General features: G+C 39.9%; 1 long non-coding RNA gene across 2 annotated transcripts; it reads left to right on the forward strand.

Moving 5' to 3' along the window:
• Window positions 1-18,849: 18,849 nt before the first annotated feature.
• LOC120868033 lies at window positions 18,850-24,439 on the forward strand. Of its 2 annotated transcripts, none has more exons than XR_005722125.1 (5): window positions 18,850-18,921; window positions 20,020-20,172; window positions 21,137-21,333; window positions 23,077-23,219; window positions 23,982-24,439. It is a non-coding gene; the product is annotated as an uncharacterized LOC120868033 (long non-coding RNA). The 2 variants fall into 2 exon arrangements; XR_005722126.1 differs by having other exon boundaries at window positions 21,285-21,333.
• Window positions 24,440-24,998: the final 559 nt, after the last annotated feature.

Raw genomic sequence — 24,998 nt, forward strand, 5'->3', positions numbered from 1 at the left:
TAGTTCCTCTTCACTTTCTGCCATAAGGGTGGTGTCATCTGCATATCTGAGGTTTATCTTAGTCATCACTATATTTTCAGACCTTAGATTGGTGTCTGGCACATAACAAGTACACAATAAAGACTTGTTTAATAAGAAGTAATAATGTTCACTAATACTTCTTAAGTGCCTATATAGCTCTGGGCACCCTGCTAACCACTTTTCATGACTTGCCTCATTTAAACCTAAAAATAGTAATAAGAAGTAGGTTCTTATTATCTTTGGTTCTAAAACAATGTGCTGTTTTAGCTCCAAATCTTCTACATTCTTCTACGTGATGCTGGGGTTGGAACTCTGTAAGCCCCACATCTGTTTTGATGCAGCTTTCTGTTAGGCTCCCCAACAGGGACACTAAAAGGAGCTGCGAGGAATGGAGGTGGGAGAAGGGACTTGCTCCTGCTGGATTTCCTTGCCTTTGTCCTCAGCACTTCTCCAGCAAGGGGTTTTGAACTTGGCAGAGTCTGTTGATTCCAATAAGAGGAGTAGAAGCTGGTCTGAAGCTGCACATTTTTCCCTTCAGCACAACCAGGTGCATCAAACTCTCTCTGAGACCAGCATCAACAAGTACCTCGACTGCTTTGTTCTCCACACTTGGGGTTGTAGCAAGCTTCCTTCAGTAACTACCTCCATGAAATGGTAATGCCTTTTTTTGCCCTGTTGGTTTTCTTATACATGGTTAATAATGCCTCCTGTTAAATTCTTTCTGATAAAATAATTGGGAACTTGACTGATGCTGGAAACTGAGCACAGGGAATTAAACGACCATCAGATTAATTGCCAACCAGTAGTACTCTTCCTACACAGTTAGATTCAATAAAGGAAGAAAATTAGAAATGCTCCTTGAGGGGAACAAACAAAACAGACCAATTTGGTAGTATCTATGACAACTATTACAATGGATGTCAGGGATGGGAACATACTGTATGATTCTGGTAACTCCCATGTGAAGCTGAGGACTGACAATTTTCAGAAAAGTAATATTAGAAGATAGACAATCTAACAAATGTCTTTATCCTTGTTTCAGATCCAACCCAAGTACTGCTTCCTCCATGAAATCTGCTGTGGCCAGTATTCTCAGATGCTCCTCAATATCATAAGGCTTTTTATTTCTAGCCATAGTTCCCAAAGAAAGGCAATGCCAAAGAATGCTGAAACTACCACACAACTGCACTCATCTCACAAGCTAGCAAAGTAATGCTCAAAATTCTCCAAGCTAGGCTTCAACAGTATATGAACTATGAACTTCCAGATGTTCCAGAGTTAGAAAAGGCAGAGGAACCAGAGATCAAATTGCCAATATCTGTTGGATCATCAAAAAAGCAAGAGAGTTCTAGAAAAACATTTACTTCTGCTTTATTGACTATGCCAAAGCCTTTGACTGTGTGGACCACAACAAACTGCGGAAAATTCTTCAAGAGATGGGAATACCAGACCACCTTACTTGCCTTCTGAAAAATCTGTATGCAGGTCAAAAGCAAAAGTTAGAACGGGACATAGAACAACAGACTGGTTCCAAAAAGGGAAAGAAGTAGGTCAAGAATGTATATTGTCACCCTGCTTATTTAACTTATATGCAGAGTACATCCTGAGAAACGCTGGGCTGGAAGAAGCACAAGCTGGAATCAAGATTGCTGGGAGAAATATCAATAACCTCAGATATGCAGAGGATACTACCCTTATGGCACAAAGTGAAGAACTAAACAGCCTCTTGATTAAAGTGAAAGAGGAGAGTGAAAAAGTTGGCTTAAAACTCAACATTCAGAAAACTAAGATCATGGCATCTGGTCCCATCACTTCATGGCAAATAGATGGGGAAACAGTGAGAGACTTTATTTTGGGGACTCCAAAGTCACTGCAGATGGTGACTGTAGCCATGAAATTAAAAGACGCTTACTCCTTGGAAGAAAAGTTATGACCAACCTAGATAGCATGTTAAAAAGCAGAGACACTACTTTGCCAACAAAGGTCCATCTAGTCAAAGCTATGGTTTTTCCAGTAGTCGTGTACGGATGTGAGAGTTGGACTATAAAGAAAGCTGAGCGCCAAAGAATTGATGCTTTTGAACTGTGGTGTTGGAGAAGACTCTCGAGAGTCCCTTGGACAGCAAGGAGATCCAACCAGTCCATCCTAAAGGAAATCAGTCCTGAATATCCATTGGAAGGACTGATGCTGAGGCTGAAACTCCAATACTTCAGCCACCTCATGTGAAGAGTTGACTCATTGGAAAAGACCCTGATGTTGGGAAAGATTGAAGGCGGAAGGAGAAGGGGATGACAGAGGATGAGATGGTTGGATGGCATCACTGAACAATGGACATGAGTTTGAGTAATCTCCAGGAATTGGTAATGGACAGGGAGGCCTGGCGTGGTGCAGTCCATGGGGTCGCAAAGAGTCAGACATGACTGAGCGATTGAATTGAACTGATAGTTCTGTGAGAGAAGAGTGGAAATGCTAGAATCATACTCTCACAGCATCCCTTGGGTCAAGGCAGTGGGAGACTTATGATCTAATTCTGGCCAATTAGAAAAAGAAATCTCTTAGAAGGCGTCTGGGGGAAAGTTTGTTCAGAGATGCAAGGAGACTATACTCATTAAAGGTCCTTCTCTTTCTTTGTTGCCTTAGCTACATGGTGCTTCCTACCCTTGAATGTGGTTGAGATGCTTGCAGTTGTAGCTGCCATATTGGATAATAAATGTGACAAGTCCAAAGATGTAGGATTACTAAAGAGGACATAAGGAAGCTAGTCCTTGATGATATTATTGAAATATTGCAGAAACGTAGGAACAGCCCGCTTCAGACTTCTTGCTAAGAAATAAAGCCTCATGATTTAGTCACTGTCACTTCCGTTTTCTACTTCTTATACATGAACATATTTTTACCTGGTACATCTTCCAGCCTTCACAACTGCAAATATCTTTCTCTCCTCTCGGCTCATGAATCCTTCTGAATTTCTCTGTAGTTTTGTTTTAGGGTTTGGTTAACTTTCATATATTTAAAAAGTTTATAAATACATCTTATTTCCCTTACCAGACCTCAAGTTATTATGGCCAGGAATTCTAATTCATCAGGATATTCCATACACCCTCTTGTAAGGTACCTGACACAAGGTAAATACTTAATGAAAGCATATGCATATTCTCTAACTCTGTACGTGAGTTTTACCTAAATCTTATACCTGATGCTTATAATTTATATTGTGAGAGGAATCTTATTTAAAAGCAGCAGCACTGGACTCAGATAGAACTGGGTATGTGTTGGCTCAACTCACTTGTTTAGCTAGGTTGTTCTGGATAAACCCCTACATCTCTAAATTTTACCGTGCCCCAAGTTTCAACTCTAGTATCACGTCCACATAAAGTAATCTGTGTTTGTTTTCTCCAAAACTTGGAAATATTATTTTCCTCTTTAAAGTCCTCACCTTTTTCTGAAGTACAGAATTTTACTTAATTTTTAAAATGTATGTGATCATTCTACATCATGTTCCTGCTACTTGATTTTTTTTTTTGTTCACTTATTGTGTCCTGAAGATCTTTTTAGTTCTACATGTATAGATCTACTTCATTGGCATAGCATTTACTAGTATAGATTTGACAGAATTTAATCATTCCATTATCAGTGAAAATTTGTGTTATTCCAAATTTCTGCACACTACATAAAATTCTACAATTAATGAACATGTTTTTTTCTACCCATATCAGGTATTCCTCTAGGGTAGATACCAAGATGTAGGCTGGCTGAGTAGATGGACACATTTTGAAATTTAAGAGTCTGTACTGAACACCTCTAATTAGGTAGGAACAACTAATAGAGGATTAAAATCACTCAACTGCTCTTCCTTGATTCTACTCATCTTCTCAGATTCTGGAACAATGGCAATAACGTGCCTTATGATTACTGAAAACAGCATGTTGTCCTGACTTGGCACCCATCACCCTCTACTCCCTGTTTGTGGGGCAGTGTAGTTGATGAGGGTAAAAGCACAGGTCTCCCAGACCAGCAAATGGCTCAGGTACATTCTGGCTGTATTACCATGGAAGTGGTGGCAGGCTTCTTTGAGCTCTTGTTTCCTTATTCATGAAATTGGATGAAAAGCACTCTAGGACAGTGAGGTAACAACAGGTAATGCTTAACCAACCTTTCCCCCTCACAACCTTCTTACTCATTTCCTCCATCTTTTCTGTCATTCTTTGCCCTCAGAGGTCAACGGGAAACTCACTGTATCTGTACCGCCAAATAAGGACAGGTGTGCAGTGAGTGTGAACTGAAGACAGGCATTGAGCCTCTCCAGAGAATTTCATCTTCTTAAACTGTTTCCTTCTATAACGTGAGTGGATGTGCCAAATTCATCTCCAAATCAGCTCAGCATTCTGAGCAAATTCTACCCACTTTAAGTCCCCAATTAATGATTGCTAAACAGATAAATCCACCTACAATGCAGAACATCTTGGTTTGATTCCTGGGTTGGGAAGATCTGCTGGAGAAGGGATAGGCTATCCATTCCAGTATTCTTGGGCTTCCCTTGTGGCTCAGCTGGTAAAGAATCCGCCTGCAATGCGGCAGACATGGGTTTGATCCCTGGGTTAGGAAGAGCCCTTGGAGAAGGGAAAGGCAACCCACTCCAGTATTCTGGCCTGGAGAATTCCATGGACTGCATAGTTTATGGGGTCACAAAGAGTCAGACACAACTGAGCGACTTTCATTTCACTTCAAACAGATGAACTGATCCTACTTTACTGACAGCAGATTCACAAGGAGACTGTTTTGGGGACCAGGAGTTCCCAAAATAATAAAAACAAAACTGATCCCTGCTTGCCATTTTGATGATGTTATAACTGAGGTATTAGCAAAGCGATCCAAGAAGGCAAACTTCTCAACAAAAGAACATTTCTGATGTCAGCATTAAGAACCGGCAGAGTGAAATTCGAAAGGATCCTATGCAACACCAACAAAGTTGAGAGAGACCAAACTGACTGACGGGCCTGCTGAAGGAAAGCAGACAGTCCTTCAGAAATGCAAGAAGAGTGCCGCAAACTGTGTCAAGTGCCACACTAAGATTAAGTAAAAGGGGTCACAAGGAAGAGACGGCTTCTCAGGTCTTACAACCTCATGGAAAATGCAGCTGGTCCAGGAAAACATTACATTCAGGTAGATGAAATGAACAGATCCTTCATGAAAAACATCATGACATTAAGAAAAGAATCAAGCAACATTTCAGTCAGGTGAAGACTACTTGGGTAGAGGTTGAGAAATTTAGCGTATTATGAAACAGTCCCTGCTGGTACTTTAATTACTTGCACATTAAAATTTATTACTTCCTCTAAAGGGAAGCTTTTTAGCATAGATGTTTAAAAACCAAGGGTAGGAAGAAAACTTTTCTTACAAACAAATAACCTCATAGTGTCCACTGGAAGTGAGCTTACAGTTTGAGAAACCACCAAAATCAATTAAAAACACTTATTTTCTTGAACACTTTTTAATAATAATAATTACTTTATATTACAATGATAATATTATATAGAATGCATTTAATGAAGTGTTATATAATTCCTATATTATATATATAACATATAATAAAGCTTATATCATATATACAATATAAAAATAACATGAAGTAATAAGAAACAAGATAATAAAATGTACTACTGTTACACTGAGAATAGCTAATATTATGAAATGCTTTCTATGTGCCAGGTTCTGTTTTAACCATTAGAACAAGTAGGTGCTTACAAGCTTACACAAGGAAACCAAAACCTAGAAAGGTTGTTAGCTTCCCTAAGGTCATGGAGTTCATAAAGAAAGAAGCTAGAATTTTAATCATGGTGATGTGGCTCCAAAATCCACACGTTTAACTGTCCTAGTATGTGAGATTCTATGATGGGCATTATTATTGTACTGGATTATTATACAAATGCCAAAGATGAACTCTTCTTGCAAGATATTAGAGTCTCCTTAGGAAGATATACACAAACACAAACAACTCCAATACTAGGCAAAATGGATAAAACACCAACTAGAAGTTCTGGTGGTAAGCAACAGAAATTAACCATCTGATTTAAGCCAAAAAAGGAAGTTCCTGAAAAATGTTAGTGGCATCACAGTCACTGGAAAGACAAATAAATGGTCAGAGACAAAGTGAGACTCTCTAAAAGCAAGACATTCATCACTGAATCTTCCTTTAACCAGATAATAACTGTGAACAATAATGAAAGAAAAAAGCTGAAAATGTAGAAAATGTACTGAAAGTATTTCTTAGTTTGTTAAACACAGTATATAGTGTTAACCTCCTTGAATATGGTTTTAAAGTTAACTTTAAACTTTAAACTGACTTTAACTGTCAAGTTTGACTGATAATAAAAATGAATTGTGAGGGTCTGGTTAATTTTCACTTGATAGTGTTATGAAGTTATATTTGAGATGTCTTATTCTCATGAAGCTGTAAGAGTTTCCTGGACTTTGGAAAGAGGCAAAGCATAGGTGAAAGGGATCATCAGAGCATTTCAAAGAACTGAAGTACAGAAGGTTTTTCTGACTTTACTAAACATCTAACAAACACCTCCCAATGTTGATAAGATATAAACAAATCTGTGCTCTCCGTAAGAATATAATTTTTTTTTTCTTCTCAGAGATGATTTTGGCACTGGGCCTGATGCTTATGAAAGTTTAAAAGATGATCCAGGAAGGATGATGACACTGTGTAGACGATTCTCTCCCTGACTTAGAGTTTCTGCCACTCTGACCATCACACAAATTTTATGGGCCTGCCAAGAGAACCTTCCTCCTTTTTCAAAGAGTATAAAATTAAATTCACTTCTCTTTCGTTGAGCACACACAGATGGCTTATCTGCTCCAGGGTTTTGATTGTGTTTTCAAGTCCCTACTTGCAACCTCTCTGAACTTATTGAAAAATAATCACTGAAGTTGCAAATCCAGATTTTCAGATCAGGAAATATTCTCTGATTTATGAACTGCACATGTTGGTTGTAACTGACAAAGCCTCATCACTCATCACAGGCTGTTTTTCCGAGCTCACCTCTCTCCCTTTCTCTCTGTGCATGGCTCAGAATCCTGCTTGAGATGAGATTACAACAAGATAGCCTCATCAACACTGGCACCCAGGTAGCTAGAACTGGCTTTGGTCCCTCAGATTGGCCAGTGAGCCCAAAGCCCAGCTGTATTGATCGACATGGTGATCTTCTAAATTCTTTTGGTTAAATTCCATTCCAGGCAAACATCTGGGGTTCACTCCACTGATTGGACCTGTGCAGATATTTGCTTATCTTCTGAGAATTATTCTTTAAATCCTGGAAAAGATCCACATCCAAAATAGGAAATGAGAAGGGGTTCACATGCTACAAATTGAAAATGCCTTACCTACTTCTCATACTAATCAGAATAATTCAGTTTCTTCCTTCCCTTTCTCTTCTGCTTGACTTCACCATTATGCTTCAATGTTTCTGAGTCAAAAGTATCACCAACTCAATTTAGAACAATCCCGGCTCCTGACAGGAAGCAAAAAGCATCCCTTTGCTCCTCTAGTGGTAGGAGGAGATGAGCCTCCCAGGGAAAGAAAATCTTCTGCCTGTAATTCTCCAGCTTGAGAAAGAACAAAACTAGAACACAGGTCTTCTGACTTTGCATTTATGGCATATGCTCGAACTGTAAGTTTAACTGTCTACTGTAGCCAGACAACTAATACAAAAAGCGAAGTTGGCCATATCTGTCTTACAAGGGCACCTGGGGCCAAGATACCACACTGTGTGAGCTGAACATGTGTGAGTGCTAAGTTGCTTCAGTCGCGTCCGACTCTGTGTGACCCCATGGACTGTAGCCAGCCAGTCTTCTCTATCCATGGAATTTTCCAGGCAAGAACAGTGGAATGGGTTGCCATTTCCTTCTCCAACTTGCAAATTATATATATATATAATTTATATAAATTTACATGCACATATATAGGGTAAGGGGATAATATCTGAAAAAAATCTGAAATTTAAAAAGAACTCACATAACACCATAACAACAACAAACATTTCACATGATCTGATTAATAAATGGGCAGAGAAATAAAATAGACGTGTATCGAAAGAAGACATACAAAAGGCCAACAGGTATATGAAATAATTATCACAGACATATAAATCGAAAGTACAATAAGATACTACTTCACACCTGTAAATTGCTATTATCAAAAAGATGAGTAATAACAAGTGTTGACAAAGTTGGAGAAAAGGAAACCCTTGTACATTATGGGGAATATAAATTGGTTCAACCATTACAGAAACAGTATGGCGGTTTCTCAAAAAATTAGAACTTCCATATGATCTAGCAGATCTACATCTGGGTTCACAGAGCAGGGAAATGAAAACAGGATATTGAAGAGATATTTGCACCCCCATATTTACTGCAGCATCATTCACATTAGCAAAGATATGGAAACAATGTAAGTGTATCAATTTACGTGGTTAAAAAAAATAGATGTGGTATGTATACACAGTGGAATATTATTCAGCCACAAAAAGACAGAAATCCTGCCATTTGTAAGAGCATGGATGGACCTTGAAGACATGTTAGATAAGTCAGAAAGTGAAAGATAAATATTGTGTGATCTCAAGCATATATGGACTCTAAATAAGTTGAACTCCCCCAAATAAAGCATAATCGTGGCTTTGGGGGGTTGGGAGTGGGAAATTGGGGACATGTTATTTAAGGGCACAACTTGCAATACATACATTTTGTGTTTGCCATATGGAAATCTAGGCTTCTATTAAAAGAAAGCAGAAAGCCAGTTTTTTTTTGTTTTTTTTTTTGGTGAAATTTTCCCATTTTAAGAAGCTGGTGACTCAACCTAATATTAACCCTGCCTGGGGCCACATAATTCAAGTCAAAAAGAACAACAGTATAGATAGACTGGAGTTAATTATTACTGCATTTGTCTTTTGGTTGCAGGGATGGCTCATCTTCCACTCAGCTTTCTTCCTATGGAGAAGCTAGCTTTAGGGTTACAGTCCAAAACTTGAAGTCATTATTAGGTGTATATTTAATTTAAGACAGTGACTAGTCATGAGCCTCTGCTGGGACAAGGCATTGTGTTAAGCAGGCTGGGCTGTAGACATGAGCAAGTCATAATGCCCATCTTTCCTCCTGTCTTACAAGTGATAACAAGGCAAATAAAAGGAACAGCAGGGCAGATAGACGGGTAGGCTGTTAAGAGAGGGACAGAGCTAGCATAAAATGTACTGAACAGAAGAAAGGCCTCAGGCTATTCACTCTGGGAAGATTTCATTAAGAAGGTGACACTTTTGAAAGACGGTGCATAGGCATGGTTTCAGTAAACTTAAAGTAAGAGAATTTAAGAAAAAGGGAATACCATAAATAGAGTGTAGATTTGAGAAAGTTTTTGGTTTGGCTGGAGAAGAACATGCTTTCAGAGCTGGAGCTATCAGTTCAGTACACTCAGTCGTGTCTGACTCTTTGCGACCCCATGGACTGCAGTACACCAGGCCTCCCTGTCCATCACCAACTCCTGAAGTTTACTCAAACTTATGTCCACTGAGTTGGTGATGCCATCCAACCATTTCATCCTCTGTCATCCCCTTCTCCTCCCACCTTCAATCTTCCCAGCATCAGGGCCTTTTAAACTGAGTCAGTTCTTCACATCAGGTGGCCAAAGTATTGGAGTTTCAGCTTCAGAATCAGTCCTTCCAATGAATATTTAGGACTAATTTCCTTTAGGATGGACTGGTTGGATCTCCTTGCTGTCCAAGGGACTCTCAAGAGTCTTCTCCAACACCACCGTTCAAAAGCATCAATTCTTCAGCACTCAGCTTTCTTTATAGTCCAACTCTCGCATGTATACATGACTACTGGAAAAACCATAGCCTTGAACAGACAAACCTTTGTTGACAAAGTAATGTCTCTGCTTTTTAATATGTTGTCTAGGTTGGTCATAATTTTTCTTCCAAGGAGCAAGCATCTTTTAATTTCATGGCTGCAGTCACCATCTGCAGTGATTTTGGAGCCCAAAACAATAAACTCTCTCATCATCTATTTGCCATGGAGTGATGGGACCAGATGCCATGATTTTAGTTTTCTGAATGTTGAGCTTTAAGCCACCTTTTCACTCTCCTCTTTCACTTCCATCAAGAGGCTCTTTAGTTCTTCTTCACTTTCTGCCATAAGGGTGGTGTCATCTGCATATCTGAGGTTATTGACATTTCTCCCAGCAATCTTGATTCCAAATTGTGCTTCTTCCAGCCCAGCATTTCTCATGATATACTCTGCATATAAGTTAAATAAGCAGGGTGACAACATACAGCCTTGATGTACTCCTTTTCCTATCTGGAACCAATCTGTTGTTCCATGTCCAATTCTAACTGTTGCTTCCTGACCTGCATATAGGTTTCTCAAGAGGCAGGTCAGGTGGTCTGGTATTCCCATCTCTTTCAGAATTTTCCATTTTATTGTGATCCACACAGTCAAAGGCATTGGTATAGTCAATAAAGCAGAAGTAAATGTTTTTATCAATGATCCAACAATGCTGGCAACTTGATCTCTGGTTCCTCTGCCTTTTCTAAAACCAGCTTGAACATCAGGGAGTTCACGGTTCATGTATTACTGAAGGCTGGCTTGGAGAATTTTGAGCATTACTTTACGAGCGTGTAAGATGAGTACAACTGTGCGGTAGTTTGAGCATTCTTTGGCATTGCCTCTCTTTGGGATTGGAATGAAAACTGACCTTTTCCAGTCCTGTGGCCACTGCTGAGTTTTCCAAATTTGCTGGCATATTGAGTGCAGCACTTTCACAGCATCATCTTTCAGGATTTGAAATAGCTCAACTGGAATTCCATCACCTCCACTAGCTTTGTTCATAGTGATGCTTTCTAAGGCCCACTTGACTTCACATTCCAAGATGTCTGGCTAAAGGTGAGTGATCACACCATCATGATTATCTGGGTTGTGAAGCTCTTTTTTGTACAGTTCTTATGTGTATTCTTGCCACCTATTCTTAATATCTTCTGCTTCTGTAGGTCCATAGCATTTCTGTCCTTTATTGAGGCCATCTTTGCATGAAATGTTCCCTTGGGATCTCAAATTTTCTTGAAGAGATCTCTAGTCTTTCCCATTCTATTGTTTTATCTATTTTTTTGCATTGATCACTGAGGAAGGCTTTCTTATCTCTCCTTGCTCTTCTTGGGAACTGTGCATTCAAATGGGTATTATCTTTCCTTTTCTCCTTTGCTTTTTGCTTCTCTTCTTTTCACAGCTATTTGTAAGGCCTCCTCAGAGAGCCATTTTGCTTTTTGCATTTCTTTATTGGGGATGGTCTTACTCCCTGTCTCCTATACAGTGTCAGGAACAATGTCCATAGTTCATCAGGCACTCTATCAGATCTAGTCCCTTAAATCTATTTCTCACTTCCACTATATAATTGTTAGGGATTTGATTTAGGTCATACCTGAATGGTCTATTAGTTTTCCCTACTTTCTTCAATTTAAGTCTGGATTTGGCAATAAGGAGTTCACGATCTGAGCCACCATCAGCTCCTGGTCTTTGTTTTTGCTGACTGTATAGAGCTTCTCTATCTTTGGCTGCAAAGAATATAATCAATCTGATTTCGGTGTTGACCATCTGGTGATGTCCATGTGTAGAGTCTTCTCTTGTGTTGTTGGAAGAGGGTGTTTGCTATGACCAGTGTGTTCTCTTGGCATAACTATATTAGCCTTTGCCCTGCTTCATTCTGTATTCCAAGGCCAAATTTGCCTGTTACTCCAGGTATTTCTTGACTTCCTACTTTCCCATTCCAGTCCCCTATAATAAAAAGGAAATCTTTTTTGGGTGTTAGTTCTAGAAGATCTTATAGATCTTCATAGAACCATTCCAATTCCGTTTCTTCAGCATTACTGCTCAGGGCTTTGACTTGGATTACTGTGATAATGAATGGTTTGCCTTGGAAATGAACAGAGATCATTCTGTTGTTTTTGAGATTGCATCCAAGTACTACATTTTGGTCTCTCTTATTGACTATGACTATGATGGCTACTTCATTTCTTCTAAGAAATTCTTGCCCGCAGTAGTAGATATAATGGTCATCTGAGTTAAATTCACCCATTCCAATCCATTTTAGTCGTCTGTGTTCACTCTTGCCATCTCCTGTTTGAGTACTTCCAATTTGCCTACATTCGTGGCCATAACATTCCAGGTTCCTTGGAAAAGGAGGTCAGGGACCAGGCAAAGTACGATTAGAATAAAAACAGTACACTCTCACGATACACCTAGATCCCTTTCATCAGTTCACATTTTCTACACCCAAAGCCCTCACAGATAGTTTCTCAACTGGTCCACTTGGTAGCACAGCTTCTTTAGCTCTGGGAAAACTGAGTCAGAGAGGTTAACTAGTTTTCTCAAGGTTACAAAGAAACTTAGAGAGAAAGGTAGGATCAGCACACGCATCATCTAAGTTAGGGGCTGGCCAACTGTTTGTTAAGAGCTGGATAGCAAATACTCTTAGCTTTGTGGATCAAACTGTGTCTGTTCCAGCTGCTTACCTTTGCCACTGATAGGTGAAAAGCACCACAGACAATCTGTGACTGAATGGGTGTGGCTCTGTTTTAAGAAACTGTTACTTTATAAAAGAGGCAGCAGGCTGGATCTGGCCATGGCTGCAGTTTGCTGACAGCTGGCCTAAATTTTTTCATAACCTGGTTTCAAAGGTGCTTCGGGAACTTGTCGACTTTGTTCACTGTTGTATTCCTTAGCCTAAAAATGGGTCTGAAGTATATATCAGGGGCTTAGTTTATGTTTCTTGACTGAAAAAGTCACGTTCCCTGAGATTTAATAGATACACCAACAACCTATTTTAATGTATGTGCCTGGATGTTATCCTTTCTATCTTCCCTTTCTAGTCATGTTCAATTGCATCAAATACTGTTGATACTATTTTTATAATATCCTTCTCCATCTTCTGCTGCCATTACCATCTCTTGCTGAACTATTTGAGCAAACTCAGTCTTCAGGGATATTCCCAACCCAGGGATTGAACTCAGGTCTTCTGCACTGCAGCCAGATTCTTTACCATCTGAGCCACCGGGGAAGCCTAAGTCTCCACTCATAACTCCTCCTGATACCATCTAATTCAACCTCAACACAGAAATCACATCTGAACAGCATGCAGGCCCTGCCTAAAATTCAATGAATTCTATAAATAATGCTGCTATGAACACTGGGGTGCATGTATCTTTTCAAATTAGTGTTTTTGTTTTCTTTGAATATATATCCAGGATTGAAACTGGTGGATCATTTGGTAGTTCTATTTTTAGCTTTTTGAGAAATCTCCATACTGTTTTTCATAGTTGCACCAATTAACATTCCCACCCAATAGTGTACGGGTGTTACTTTCCCACATCCCTGCCAAAATTAGTTATTTGTATTCTTTTTGATAGTGGCCACTCTGACAGGTGTGAGGTGAAACCTCATTGTGGTTTTGACTTGCATTTCTCTGATGACTAGCAATGTGGAGTATCTTTACAGGCCTGAAAAGTCCTGTTTCATTGCCTTTTGATACTGAATTATATCAGCTATTTATGTTATTTTGGATATTAATCCCTTATCGATCATATAATTTCCAAACATTTTCTCCCCTTCAGTAGGCTGTCTTTTGTGTTGATGATCTCCTTTGCCATGCAAAAGCTTTTACATTTAATTAGGTCTAATCTGCTTATTTTTGCTTTTATTTCTTTGTTTTAGGAGACAGATCAAACAAAATATTGCTATGATTTATGTCAAAGACTGCTCAGCCTGTGCTCTCTTCTAGAAATTTTATGGCTTCAAATCTTGCATTTAGGTCTTTAAGCCATCTTGAGTTTACTTTTAACCTCAATAGAAAACACTAATTTGAAAAGATACACACACCCCAATGTTCACAGCAGCATTATTTAAAATATCCAACACATGGAAGCAACCTAAGAGCCAAACAACAGATGAATGAATGAAGATGTCTTCACACACACACACACACACACACACAATGGAATGTTAGTCATAAAAAAGAATGAAATTCTGCTATTTTCAATAATGTGGATGGACCTAGAGAGTATAATGCTTAGTGAAATAAGTCAGAGAAATACAATTATTATGTTAACATTTTTGTGGAATCTAAAAAATAAACAAATGTATATAATGAAACAGAAACAGCCTCACAGATACAGAGAACAAACCAGTGGCTACCAGTGGACAGAAAGAAGGGGGAGGGGCATCATGGGGGTAGGAATTGAGAGAGACAAACTACTATGTATAAAATACATAAGCAACAAGGATGCATTGCATAGTACAGGAAAATATAGCTATTATTTTGTAATAATTTTAAATGGCACACAATATATAAAAATATCAAATAGTCACTATGTTGTAAGTCTGAAGCATAACATTGCAAATCAACTATATTCCAACTTTAAAAAAGTAACTTTCAAACTGGAAACAATGGAATCCCACCTCATTTTGAATTAAACTAAACTGATAGTCTGAAGGGTAGACTCCTAGTCCAGAAGCCCCTGACAACCCTCTGACTTTAGCTGTGACAGCCCCTCTACTGACTACCACTCCACACACTGTGCCCTCTTCTCAGATAACTCGGGGCTCTCTTCTGCAACAGGGCCTTTGCACAAGCTCCCTCCTTTCCATTCCCTCTCTTCCATTTGTCTAGTTCACTGTTCTTTCAGTCTTCAAAGGTCAGCTTCCTGGCTTGCTACACTAGGTTAGATAATCAGCCTTCTCTCACATGACAACCTCATAGTTCTTTTTACATTTGCAATCAAGTAAAGATTATTTAATTTATATGCAGAGTACATCATGAGAAATGCCAGATTGGATGAAGCACAAGCTGGAATCAAGATTGCCATGAGAAACATCAATAACCTCAGATGTGCAGATGACACCACTCTTATGGCAGAAAGTGAAGAAGAACTAAAGAGCCACTTGATGAAAGTGAAAGAGGAGAGTGAAAAGGTGGCTTAAAGCTCAACATTCAGAAAACTAAGATCATGGCATCTGGTCCCATCACTTCATGGCAAATAGATGGGGAAACAGTGGACACAGTGGCTGAGTTTATTTTTGGGGGCTCCAAAATCACTGCAGATGGTGACTGCAGCCATGAAATTAAAAGATGCTTGCTCCTTGGAAAAAAAGTTATGACCAACCTAGATAGCATATTCAAAAGCAGAGACATTACTTTGTCAACAAAGGTCCATCTAGTCAAGGCTATGGTTTTACCTGTGGTCATGTATGGATGTGAAAGTTGGACTATAAAGAAGGCTGAGTGCTGAAGAATTGATGCTTTTGAACTGTGGTGTTGGAGAAGACTCTTGAGAGTCCCTTGGACTGCAAGGAGATCAGTCCTGGGTGTTCACTAGAGGGACTGATGCTGAAGCTGAAATTCCAATACATTTGAAAAGACCCTGATGCTGGGAAAGATTGAGGGCAGGAGGAGAAAGGGACAACAGAGGATGAGATGGTTGGATGGCATCACTGACTCGATGGACATGGGTTTGGGAGGACTCCGGGAGTTGGTGATGGACAGGGAGGCCTGGCGTGCTGTGGTTCATGGGGTTGCAACTGAGCGGACACGACTGAGCGACTGAACTGAACTGAATGATTGTCTAATGCCTGTCTTCCTGCTTCTTTTGCTCATCACTGTATATCCTAATACCCAACACAGTGTCTTTCATAAAGTAAGTACTCATAAATAGTTGTTGAATGAATGTATTAACAATACAGAATCAATTTTGGAAACGACCTTATAAGTTTACCTAGTTGAATCTTCTGATAGATGCAACATTCTCAACAATTTAAGTGGACTTATTGGTGCTGATCTTTTTACTTGGTTTCTGCAACCTGAAGCAGACCTATTTTATGATTTGCAACACTGCAGCAGATACCTCAGTGAAAAATGCTAATCACAATCTTCAAAAGTGTTAAGGCTTGTGGCAACTGTGGGTATCTCCCCTCGAGCTGGTAAGCTACCCCCTCCACTTCCACTTTTCATAATTTTCCAATTTTTTACTGTAATTATTAGGTATCACTCTTATGGCAAGTTAAAGTTCTATAACATTATCTTGAATTTACATGTTTCTTTCCCCTCCAAACACAGTGGTGCTTATTAAAATGAAGTATTTCATGTTTAGTTGTAAAATAGCTTAAATATTTTTAAAAAAAGGAATGAAAAATAAAACTGCATCAGCAACTCAGGCCTGGTGCTTTACAACTATCTGGCCTTTGGCTTATCCTTAAGGAATAAAGAAGTAGAAGTTATTACATTCAATTCCATTTTACAATGGATTAATAAGCAAAGGGCTTAGATGACTCTTTTGTGATGATACAAATAGAAAAGAGAAGGAACTGAGATTCAAGTGCCCACAGAGGGTCTCATCCTGAATTTTCTGAGATTCTGTGATACATAAAGAGTAGTCTAATTTTCCATTTAGAATATTGCTGAAAAGTGGTGAAAAACAAAAGTCCTCTTGAGGGCATAATATAAACTGACCTTTATATTATGGAGAACAAACTCTTCTCTTGAGGTTGTACAAATCCTCAAATTCAATGATTCCCTGGGAAAAAACACTAAGGCCTCCATCTTAAGACTGGAAAACCTAAAACAGAAGCAAAGCACATGGCTTCCTCTGGATATTCATGTCAAGCCTGCATTTCAATTAGATAACTCATAAGCAGGCTCCTTAGACTTTTGCTGCTTCCTCGGTGCTTAGTTATACATAGAAGAAAATTTTCACTCTGAGATTTTGAATTCCAGGTATTAATATTCCCTCAAATGAATTCAAGGACAAAATGAATACTCTTCATGGGCAATCTATTCTCTCTTTCTGTTTTTCAAGAGCTGAGCGTCAGTTTCTGAGATACCTGTCTGGGTATCTTTATCTGGTTTGAGGTGCTAAGACAACCTCTAAAAGTGTAAGATAAATTTGTTGAGAAGTGGTAAGAGCAGCTCATTTGACCTGTACAGTTCGCTCCAGTGGGAATGTATTAACTCCAGCTAAACACATTAGTGCCACCTATTGGAAAAAATATATTTTAATAAAAATAAAGTTGCAGGCTTAACTGCACTACTGGGAAATCTTTACCTGGATGGCAATTTCCCCTGCTAAAGAAAAACAAAGTGAACCCAGCTCACTAAAGGAATGGTAGGTGAGCTCTAGGTATTTGGTTTTTTTGGGGAAAAAAAGCTTTGTTTTTCAACTGGATGCAAAAAAAAAAAAGTGAAATAATAATGCAATATGACACCAACACTGTAATTCGAGAAAGGGCTTTGCTACAAGTTGTTCCACAGCCATCTCTAACAGGGGATGAGTTTCCTAGGGCATGACCAGAGCAGGCTCTTCTCACAGACTGGGAGCTTTCCTTCCCGAGCTCTGTTATAGAAGGAGCCAGAAATCTGGAAAAGAGTCTGGAATGACCACTGGACATTTGATCTACCTTTTCAAAGAAAAGAAAAAGTACTCTTCCCCCTTCCCTCTTATTAATTAAGAACAGAAATTATTTGGTTATGAATTATAAAATGGCCTTTTTCACCCTCCTCCTCAATTCCCCTCCCACCTAAGTACTTTAAACACAGCACTGTAAAGTGTGTACAAACATCCTTTCTGGGGGAAAATGGTACAGAAAAGGTGAACAAGAAAGAGGACAGTATGTATGTATCATCTGTTGAGTGTAAATTCAAAGAAGAAGAAGAGAAGGGGAGGAAGGAGCGGGGAGAGGAAGGAAGAGGAGAAATAATTCTGGCAAAGGGCACAAACATTTTCCTGAAATAAATCAAAAACAAAACAAACCACAAAACTGAAAATCTATTAATGGACGTTTAGGAAATACAGGGTAAGGAGAAAGGATATTGCTTTCTGGTTTATGTTTGTGTACTTAAAACTTTTTCTGATCAGATAGACCTAATTATTTTTTTTTTAAATCAAGAAAAAAAAATGGCATGGCAAAGCTAATCTATGCCATGAAAAGTCCAGATCAGGTTTGTCCTTGGAGGCAGACAGTGCCCTAAAAGCGGAAAAGGAAATGCGGGGAGGCTGAAGATGTTTTCTCTTGAGCTGGGGAGCTGGTGCCAGAAACGAACATGGGTTCAGCCTGTGAGGATTCACCAAGCTGTCTATTTCTGTTTTGTATACTTTGCTGCATGTGTGTTCAGCTGGAGTAAAAGTTTCAAGAATGATGTCAAGAGGAATCCTTGGGTAGTAAGATTATAGACCATTTGTTTTCTAGTTCTCTGTATTTAAAAAATGAACTGATACATGTTATAAAAAAACCAACAAAAATCAACTCAGTTTTGAAATTTCGTTTCCCAAATATATGTTTCAAATACATCTGCTTACACACTGTTATGGTCAACAGGAGGTAGAAAGAACTCTCCATCACCCATGCTCAGAGCTTCCTCCACACGAGGAAGAGCGGGGATCTCCTCTGTGGCATTGCTGCTTCAGCCTGGTCTCCAGTGTCTTGGCTGGCAGACATGGCAGGGCCCCCAGTCCACAGGTCCAGGTTGTCGATGACCAGTGCCAAAGCGCCTGTGTTCTTTCATGAGAGGCTGCTGAGCAGCCAGGAGGCCCAGCATCCACACTCTGAATCAGGCCAACTCCTCCCTCCCTCCCTGGCAAGGGCGCCTCAGTCGCTCCGTCTGCAGGAATCCACCAGTTCAGATTACCTGTTTACTAGTGAACATTTGATGGGCTTGCAGATATCAAGGCAGATAAGTTTTCAAATGATTGTGCCTGCCATGTCCTTTATTTGGAAGAGCCACTGTATATAAGCCTGCAGCTGGCGAACAAGTGTGCTGTATTTTCTATCAGCTTCTGATAAGGATGGGGAACGCTGAAGACTCAGGTAGGGTTACAAGAGAGCTGTGTGCCTGACAATCATCATATCCCCACCTGATGTTTTACATTCAAGGTATTACCGATTGTGCTAACTGTACAGGTCAGAACTTTAATCTTGTTCCACTCAGATGGAAGATAAAAGTCTGAGTGAAACCAGTGAAGGGCTTTTTCTGTCACTCCCAAAGAAAGGAGTCTTAGAGGCTGAATGCTTCCTTTTGTTTTTTTCTACTAGGTTATCCTTTTCTTGTAAAAAGCACATGATTTAATTTTCACATGTGTTCTTACGAATGGCAACAGGCATTCCAAAGTAGATTTATAGATTTACTTATCTTAAGACTTGGGATGGCCTATATGGGAAAAGTATCTATAAAAAAAGAGTTGATATAAATATATGCATGTGTATGTGTGTGTATTTGTATAACTGATTCGTTTTGTGATATACCTGAAACTAATACTGTAAATCAACTATACTACAATTAAAACAGAAAAACAAAGAACAAATAAACAAAAATCTTGGAGCAGGGTTAAAAAAAAAATCTAGAATTTGAAAAGAAAAATGATCTATCTCCTAACATTATTTCCTAATTTTCACTACATGGACTTTGTTTGATTCATAAAAAGGCGTTAGTAGTAGTAGCTGTAACTGGTAATTTCAGCAGCTGTTCTTTCTCAAATACCTACTATGTGCCATGCACTGGAGTCCAATGTTCCCACACACTAAGGCGATTCATTTCTATGACACACCACTCCTGACTATGCAAGACAGGGGATCCTGCGGCATTTGAAAACCTGCACCACAGCACACAGACGGGATGGAAGCTCTGGAGGTGGGCTTGGCCTCAGATCTTTGTTACTCTAAATGCCTTTCTTTCCTGCTTTCTTTCTTCTTATGTCACACTGATGTATTATTATTGCCTTTGTCACTCTTGGAAGATTCAGAGCTAAACAATTTGGGGCTATCAACTGGCTTCTTAGGTTCACACTGGAGGGAAACATTGGAACTGACTCCTTCACAATCAACTCTAGCAGGCTGGCAGCTTAGGAGATGAGCTCGTTTCTTTGGAGGAGTCTTGGAAGGTTTCTGAGCCTGGTTCTGTCATTCCAGTCCTTCTGGGCAGAACGAGACTGAAGAATAGGTTCTAATAAAGTTAAGTCTGGCTGTCTTCGTGGTGATGGTGATTTTATGGAATATAGCTCTCTTGGGTGAGACTGCAAGAGCTGGGTCAAGCCATGTCATAGATGCCTGGGAAACCACATGGTAAGGGAATTCCTTTTTCAGGGGTTTGGGAGGTGGTGATGAAGGGGGGAACCTACTTTACTTGCTTCTTAAAGAGCTAATCTAAAAGCATACAACCCAGGGCCAACTATTTTCTCCAATGGATTCAATTTATACATACACAAGCACTGGATGTCTATAGTGAACAGAAGTGTATCTAATCTAGAAATAGCGTATTTCTAGGGTTGCGATCATTTATGATAGAGTTTGGCTATCTGAGACACCAACAAATGAAATGGAGAAATGGGAAAATAATGCTCACTCCACTTAACCAATTCTTGGGGAATGGGACATGGGGATATACATACTTCACAGTATTTTAGTCTTCGCTTGGTTTGGCATCCAACTCAGTGGCAGTACGAACTTTAAGTTCAGGGGGTAATTTGGTTCCAGAAGTTGCCAAAAGAATCCTGCTGCCCACAGAAAGATGACAGTTTTGAACAGTGGATTCCCCAGTGCAAGAGGTCAGATGAGGCGGACTTTACCAAGTTTACATAACAAAGAGCAATTCTGTTAACTAAAATGATTAATTCCCATCAGTACACATCAAACAGAACTATTACAAAACATTATTGTCTGGGTTCACATCGCATAGTAAGGGTTTTTCACAAGTTCCATTTCCAATAACTCTTTTGACAAAGCCAGAACTTTTTTTTTTGAGGGGGTGGTGGTGAGCCGACATTAATTTCCAGAGGAATCCATGAATGGGGCTGAGTAGGCTGTGCCTTAAGTGCGAGATATGTCACAGTGATGTTGTGGCAGGAAAAACACAACAGCCTTTCTGAGGAAAGGGGGCCTTCCAGGGATCGGGGATTGAGGAAAAATGTGCTGCAGTACAAAGCCTGGATTGTCCCTCTCCTCTGAGACAATGGAGTATTTAAAAGGCTCACAGCATCAGAATTCCAACTTACTCCTTTAAGGCATTCTGAAGTTTTATGTCTCACAGCTGACAGTATAAGTGAGGAGAAAAGGCCTGTTTTATGAACTCTCTTGCAATGAAGGAGACAGCTGGATTTTGAAGATGCTATTCGTCTGCCAGCATGGTAACTCTTGAAAGGCCTAACAATTTAATGAGCCCATTTTCTGCTTCTTAGAAAGTAGTGACCAAGATGAAGAAAAAGCTCTTAATCTCCACACTGAAAGGTCTGTGAGTACCAATCTTGCCAGTCATCTGAGTGGCCTTAAGCATGACCCCTAAATCTTCCTCATTTGTAAAAAATGAGCCCATTTCTCTGAGTTGCTGTGAAAACCAAAAGTAAAGATGTATTCAAAGATAACAGAAGTTATCATTATCACTAAATACTTCTATACAGACAATGCTCGTCCTTAGAAGATTTGGGGGAGGGCGCTTGCAACAGGTTAAGTTAGGACCTTTTTCCTTTGGTTAACCCCCTTCTTAGGCTATGGAATCTCTTAATTTCCTATTCATTTGGTTAAGTTATCAACTCCAAAGTGACTGTAATAATAGCAATAATAGTGAACCTTAGGGTAGGGAGACCCATCATTTCTAACCAGATCCTTAAATTATCCTCATTTCCAAAGCTAGGACATCACACACTGACATGCTTTCACTTTTCTTCCTCTTTGGCCAACTCAGTAGAAGTGAACTGTCAAGATCAGTGTAAGTTTCTACAGAAAAATGAACTGTATTGGCTGTGGCATAAGGACCTAAGACCTCAGTTGCAAAAATTAAATTCAAAAAGCTGGAAGAAAAATGCCATACTAACATTTAAAAGCTGGTTTTCTTTAACTGCCAGAGTACACACGGCCAGTTATATGACAACAGCAAGTAGCACATTACATTGTGGTGCACGGTGTGTATGTGTGGTGTGCAGTCACATTTATAGAACTGCATGGCAGCTAAGGAGCAGGCATTACAGTGGAGCAGGTGCTAACAAGAGTTCTTCATAAACTGTTTTCCTTTCTCCTTCTTCTTTGGCCAGTCATCTTCAAGAATCAAACAGAAATTCTACACCAGACCCTACACGTATTTTTGGCAGAAATGTGCCACCCTTATATGGACCATAAATGGGAAAGTCGAGTTTTCGATTTAGGATTTCCAGAATGAGTTGTAGCAGATGCCTGGGAAAGGTTCAGAACATTGTTCAATGCCCTTGTTCTTGCAGAAATGATCATAAAGAGTCACCTTGGTCAGTATCAGAACAGAAATTATCTCAAAGGCCTGAAAAGTAGATATGCCCCTTTCTAAGAAGGTTTGCAGACATTAAAGACGAGTCTCCTTAGAAGGTTTTGCCACCTACTCCAGGGTCAAGGCAAGTAGTATAAGAAAACATTTTGTTTGAGAAGCATCCAGAGCCCTGGGAGTAAGCTGTGATCTGAGAGGTTGGTTTGGGTTCTAATAGGTGGTAGGTGCCTATGTCTACCCTGACCCAGTGTGGGAGGGTGAGCTTCCAAACCAGGTAACAGCTGGGTATGTGAACAGTGGGAGCTTGGTCATGAAGGGTCAGCTTTGTGATATGCCCCTGTATCCCCAGACTAGAATCCACCCCGATACCCTCTACTGGGGCTTGATTCACCAGGTCAATGCTCTCCCTTGTGGTGATTTCTGGAGCTGTTATCAGAGAAAAAGTGGGGAGTCGGAGTAGGGGGTTAGAATACATGATCTGAACACTGGTGACCTCTAAACTGAAGAAGGGGTTGGTGACATTACACTTATGTTCCTGTTCCAGATAGCACACACAGCCTTCTCTAATTTTCAGTTTGTGAGACAACTGTCAAACTGGCTGCTTTCAAACTCTCTTGCTTTGGAATTCTTACCTGAATTCTCTCCACCTCACAAATATCTTTCTCGGGTCACATCTCTTGTTTGGGTGAGTGGAGGTGAAATGATCCACAGCCTGACTATGGTTGTGCTGTCTGTTCCAGGTGTCAGACCAGCTGAACAGCTTACATGTGTTTGCATGAAACCAAACTATAATCTTCCCAAACCTAACTTCTTTCTTTCATTTAATGCAAGACAGTGGAGGACAGAGGAGCCTGGCATGGTGCAGTCCATGGGGTCACAAACGGTAGGACACGACTTAGTGACTGAACAGAAAACTACAACAATCTCACTTATCAATGTATTTTTCAACGGTTTTTGTGTGCAGTTTAAAAGACTGGGCTACAGCTCTGTAAGAGGTACCTATCTTATGTTTATTTAACCACAGACAGCAGGTTCTTCTGAAATGAAATCGATTATCACGTACATCATTTATGGACCAATTTCTTCCAGTAGGCATTCTGTTTCACTTTAAGCTGTGTATTTAAGCAGTATTCGTAATGTTGTTCAAAGCAGCACCAAGACCTCAGCAGATGAAAGATAAAGCATGTTTTCAGTCTATGACCTTGATTACAACATGTTTTGATGTGATAATTTGGATTTATCTTGACTCACATTATCGCCACAGATAATGTTAAAATCAGAAGAGAATCATTTACATGGGGGAAAACAACCCCTGAGTTTGAGTCAACGTGTTGGGAACCCAGTCCATGACTACATTTTTGGAGAAATCAAACAGTAACAAGTCCCATGTAACAAACATGTAATATCAGGACTACTATATACATATATTATATAACCATTTAACAAACAATGAATATATATAAAGCCAACACCATCACTAAGCACCTACTAAGTGTAGGAGAAGTCTAAGAACCTTGGTAAACATTACTTCTTATCCTATACACCACAATTTTAACAAGTTCCAATCAGTATTTGTTTTCCACTCATTAAACAAAGTACTTTCACAGTGCCATGCAATCACACCTAAGTATTTGCCCTTCCCCAGGTTTAAAGAAACATTTCAGAGACAGACTCTCAAGGAATGAGGACTATACACGTCTCCCTGAGATAACAGGACTCAGTAGCAACCCGAGTGGCTCCGAGTCTCAAGAAAGTTTCCACTGCCTCCCAGTTTTCTCCTGCCACATGACTGCAGGAACTTGAAGTGGCTCCAAAGACTGAGACCAAGGTGCCTGTCCTGACCCTTCCAGCAAGAGTCCTTGGAGGACCTCTGTGCCAGTGCCACAGGGGCAGGGGCTTTCTGATCATTTCCTTTCCATTACCCTCTAGGCCAGTCCCTTTATATTACAGACGGGGACATGAGGACCAGAAAGAAGTGACTTGTTCAAGGCCACTGTTAATCTATCTCTTTGCCAATACTGGTACCCCAATCTCATGTCTCCCATTTCTAATGCTCTCTTCTTTCCCTTAATCTAAATCATCTTAATCTTTCCGATTTCTGAATGAACTGTATGTCTTCTATTACCTCTGAGCTTTTGCAGACAAGCTGTTCTATCTGAAGGTCCACCATCTCCCTGTATAGTAGTGGACCCTTCACATTTGACAAGTGACTGGTTGAGTCCTAAGATCTTAGTGAAAACATCATTTTCTGTAGGATGCTCTTCCTGACCTTCTGAGACAGAGTTACATGTCACTCCTGTGTCCTCATCATCTATGCGTGCATGCTAAGTCACTCTTGTCATGTCCAACGCTGTGCAATCCTCTCGGCTGTAGCCTGCTAGGCTCCTCCGTCCATGGGATTCTCCAGGCAAGAGTGGGATACTGGAGTGGGTTGCCATTTCCTTCTCCAGGGGATTTTCCCAACCCAGGGATTGAATCTGAGTCTTTTATGTCTCCTGCATTGGCAGTAGAGTTCTTTACCACTAGCACCACCTGGAAAGCATTTCTCACCCTATGCTGTTATCATCAGGATTTCCCACCAGCTGTAGGTTCAATGAGAACAGAGATGTGTCATGCCATGATTGTATCCCTGATGTTGTGTACATTTCTTGGGTCTCAGTAA

This window comes from Oryx dammah, unplaced genomic scaffold, assembly GCF_014754425.2.
Source record: "Oryx dammah isolate SB20612 unplaced genomic scaffold, SCBI_Odam_1.1 HiC_scaffold_9, whole genome shotgun sequence".
Classification (NCBI taxonomy): domain Eukaryota; kingdom Metazoa; phylum Chordata; class Mammalia; order Artiodactyla; family Bovidae; genus Oryx; species Oryx dammah.